Genomic DNA, 5128 nt, shown 5'->3' with positions numbered 1-5128 from the left:
AAATATTAGACTTGGTGGATATTTTCAGAGCATTGCACCCCCCACAGAATAGGATATAAATCCTTTTCAAGTGCACGTGGAACATTTTCCAGGATTCATGATGTACTTGGGCATAAAAGAAACCTCAGCAATTTTAAGAAGACAGAAATTACCTCAAGCATGTTTACTGAACACAATGTCATGAAGCTAGAAATCAACAACAGAGAAACAAAGGACAACAAAAGAAAAACATGGGGATTAAACAATATGTTATTAAAATACAAATGGATCAATGAAGAAATCAAAGCTGAAATAAAAAAGTACCTTGAGACAAAAGAAAATGAAAGGAAAACCCCACAAAATTTATGGGACACAGCAAAAGCAGTGCTGAGAGGGGAGTTTATAGTGATACAGGCCTACCTCAAAAAAGAAGAACAACCAAAAATAAACAATTTAACCCACCAGCAGAATGAACTTGAAAAAGAAGAACCAAAAAGACCCAAAAGGCAGGGGAAGGAAGCAAATCATAAATATTGGGGAGGAAATAAATAAAATAGAGATTAAAAAGATCATAGGAAAAAAATTAACCAATTCAAAAGCTGGTTTTTCCAAAAAGTAAGTAAAATCGACAAACCTCTGGCCAAACTCAAAAAGAAGAAAAGAGAGAGAGCACAAATTACCAAAATTAGAAAGGAGATTGTAGAAATTACCACAAAAATTTAGAAATACAGAATATCTTACGAGAATATGATGAAAAGTATATTGAATCAAACTGTATACCCTAGAAGAGATGGACAAGTTTCCAGAAACATACTGTCCACCAAGACTGAATCAAGACATAACTGACCCCTGGAAAAAGTAGAGCACTAGAAATGAAATCAAAGTAGCAATATAAAACCTCCCTACAAGTAGGAGTCCAGGACCAGACGGATTCACTGAGGAATTCAACCAAACATAAAGAAGAACTCATAACACTACTTCTCAAAATCCCCCAGATGATTGAAAAGGAAGGAATACTCCTAAAGTCATTCTATGAATCCACAATCACCCTGATACCACAACCAGGCAAAGACACTACCAAAAAAGAGGATTATAGGCCAATATCACTGTGAACCCAGACGCCAAAATCCTCACCAAAATAGTACCAAATAGAATCCAACAACACAGAAAAAGGATTATATAACATGACCAAGTGGGGATCATGCCAGTGACACAGGGGTGGTTCAACATATGCAAATCAATCAATGTAATGCAGCATATCAACAAGAGAAAGAACCAAAACCGCATGAGCTTCTCAATAGGTGCAGGAAAAGCATTTGTTAAAATTCAACACCCACGTATGATAAAAACTCTCACAAAGTGGCCATAGAGGGAATAAACCTCAACATCATGAAAGTAGTAGATAAAAAACCAACAGCAAGGATAGTACTCAATGGTGAGAAAGTCAAATTCTTCCCACTAAAATCTGGGACAAGACAAGGATGAACACTATCATGACTCCTTCTCAAGATAGTCTTGCAAGTCCTAGTCACATCAATCAAAGAAGAGAGAGAAGTAAAAGGGATGCAAATTGGAAAGGAAGAGGTAAAAGTCTCAGTATATGCAGAAAATATCTGACTATATATAGGAAACCCTACAAGATCCAGACAAAATTTACAACAGCTGATCAAATAATTCAGCAAGGAAGCAGATTACAAGATTAAGGTCCTAATATCAGTGACATTTCTTTACGCTTATGATTCAGATAATACTATAGAGCTATAGTCCACATGACAGCACTGTATTGGTAGAAAAACATACATATAGGTCAATGGAACACAATAGAGAGCCCAGAAATTAACCCACAAACGTTTGGTCAATTAATCTTAGAAAAAGGAGACAAGAAATTACAATGGTATCGAGATAGTCCCTTCAGCAACTGGTGTTGGGAAAACTGGAGAGCAGCATGTAATTCAATGAAGTTAGAACACTCCCAATGGAGCTAGAAGAAGATACAATAAAAATAAACTCAAAAGAGATAAAACACTTAAACATAAGACAAGATACAATAAACCTACAAGAGGGAAATATCTGACATATGTCTCGAAAGTTTTCTCATAGAAGAAATAAAAGCAAGAATAAACAAATGAGACCTAATGAAACTTACAACCTTCTGCATAGTAAAGTAACCGGAAGTAAAACATAAAGAAAACCTACGGAATGGGAAAAAAATTTACATATGAAACCGTCAAAGGCTTGATCTCCAGAGTATATAAACAGCTCATCTAACTGAATAAGAAAAAATAAACAACCTAATCCAAAATTAGTCAGAAGACCTAAACAAACAGTTCTCCAAGGAAGACATACAAATGATAAAAAGGCACATCAGAAAATGCTCAATATCACTGATTATCAGACAAATGCAAATCAAAACTGCAATGAGGTTTCACCTCACACCAGTCAGAATGGCCATCATTCAGAAATCCACAAAGGACAAATGCTGGAGAGGCTGTGGAATAAAGGGAACGGTCCCTCACTGCTGGTGGCAATGAAGATTGGTGCAAACAGAGTGGAAAACAGGATGGAGATTCCTCAAAAGCCTAGAAATAGACTTACAATGTAACCCAAGAATCCCACTCCTGGGCATAAATCCAGAAGGAACCCTACTTCAGGAAGACGCCTGCACCTCAATATTCATAGCCAGCAATATTTACAATAGCCAAGACATGGAAACAGCCTAAATGCCCATTGAAAGTTGACTGGATAAAGAAGTGGTGGTATATTTATATAATGGAACAGTAGTCATTCTTATAAAGTGACAACATAATGCCATTTTCAGCAACATGGATGCTCCATGAGAAAATCAGCCTAAGTGAAGTAAGTCAGAAAGAGAAGGAAAACTACCATATGAGATGGCTCATGAGTGGAATCTAAAAACAAAACTAAACCAAACAAGAAATGCATAAATACAAAACAGAAATAGACTCGCAGGCAGAGACTACAAAGTTTTGGTTGCCAAGTGTTGGGGTTGGGTAGAGACAGACTCGGAGGTCAAAATTGTAGAATAGATAAACAGGATTGTACCGTATAGCACAGGGAAATATACGGCAGCCCACAGTGGAAAAAATGGGACAAAAATTGTATAAATGTTCATTGCAACTAAAAAATTGTGCTCTACAATGGAATTTGAGACAACTTTGTAAAATAATTAAAAATCAATTAAAAAATGGTAATAAAATTAAAATACATGATCCTAAATATTACAGGTGTAAATATAAATTAGAGAGCAAAAACAACCATGCAAAAGAGTAGTAAAAAAAAAGGTTTTGTTTTTTGTTTTCTTTTTAAGAAAAGCAAAATCAAAAAACCTCTATCCAGGTGCATCATGAAGAAAAGAGAGATGCTCCAAAGAAATAAATTCAGAAATAAAATTGTAGAAATAACAATTGTTCCCTCAGGTATACAAAAAAAGGAACATTTTGTCAACTCTTACATGCAAACAAACTGGACAACTTAGAAGAAGTAGACAAATGTCTAGAAATAGATAGGTATAAGGAGAAACAAATAATTTGAACAAACTGATTACTAGAAGAAAGATAGAAACAGCATTTAAAAAAATCGTGAAATATTAGGGCAGATTTAAACAGCTCCCATGGAGAAATGTACAAAAATAAAAAGCAGAACTTATACTCTTCAAACTATTCAAAAATAGTGAACATGTGGGAAACTCCCAAAATAATTATATGAAGCTATCATTACCCTGATAGCAAAGCCAACAAAGTACAATCAAAGAGAACTTCAAGCCAATAACTTTGATTGATATAGATGCAAAAATTCAAAAAAAAATTATTAGCAAACTAAATCCAGCAATACCTAAAGTGAATCATACAACATGATCAACTTTAATTCATTTCACGGTCATAAGAGAGGTTGAAATTACATGAAATCAATCAGTTTGATACACCAAATAAACAAAGGAAAAAGGGAAAATGATGTGGTCATCCCAATAAATCGATAAAAAGCATTTCACAAACTTGAACTTTTATTCATTATAACAGCAGCAACAACAACGACAAGAAAAACAGAATCAACAAAAACAGAAAACTCTTTCCACTTTAGGATTAAGGAAATATATCTCAACCTCACTAAATTCATCAATTACAGACCCACAGACAGCATAATATGCAAAAGTGAATAACTGAAAGCCAAGTTAAGGAATAAAACAAGGATGCCCACTCTCGCATTTCTCTTAAACACAGTATGGGAAGACCTAGCAACAGCAATCGGACAAGAAAAAAAGTTATTCAAGTTAGATTGAATGAAGTAAAACTGTTATTATTTTAGATGACATGATAATCTATATAGAGAACTGTAAAGATTCTCCACACCAAAACAACTAAGACTAATAAAGACATTTAGCAAAGTAGGATGATTCATGATTAATATACAAAAACTGTCACATTTCTTTACAAATACCAATGAAATACTACATAATTTTAAAAAATCCATATGAAATCACATCAAAAATGAAGAATCTATGAAAAATCAAAGATAATAAAATCAATAGAACACTGATAAATATATTTGAATATTATGCAATAAATGGAAAGAAATCTCAAGGTCTTAGTTTAGAGGAATTAATATTGCAAAAATATACATACTACAAAATATGTCTACACATATAAAGTGATTCAGATCGAACTACATGATATTTTCCACAGAACTTAAATCAGTCCTAAGATTTGTATGGAACAGCAAAAGAATCAGAACTGCATAAGAAACAATGAGGAAAAAGAACAAAGTTGGAGGCATAAGCCATATCCCTCTCAGATCTCAGACTATATTGCAAATCAGTAATCGAAACAGCACAATGCTGGAAAATGAACAAACATCTATATCACTGGAACAGAACACAGAGGTAGAAATAAAACATTACACCTATGGTCAACTGAACTACGACAAAGGAAACAAAAATATACAATGCCTAAAGACAGTCTTCAGCAAGTCATGTTGAGAAAGCTAGACAGGTACATGTAACTCAATCAAATTAGAACACTCCCTCACACTGTACAAATATAAATTCAAAATGCTTTAAGTATCTGAATCTATTACATGACACAATAAAATTCCTGGAAACTAACATAGGCAAAACAAGACATAAATTTTAGCG

The sequence above is a fragment of the Vicugna pacos genome, unplaced genomic scaffold (genome assembly GCF_048564905.1).
Source record: "Vicugna pacos unplaced genomic scaffold, VicPac4 scaffold_20, whole genome shotgun sequence".
NCBI classification, from domain to species: domain Eukaryota; kingdom Metazoa; phylum Chordata; class Mammalia; order Artiodactyla; family Camelidae; genus Vicugna; species Vicugna pacos.
Note: the sequence above shows the minus strand (reverse complement) of the source record.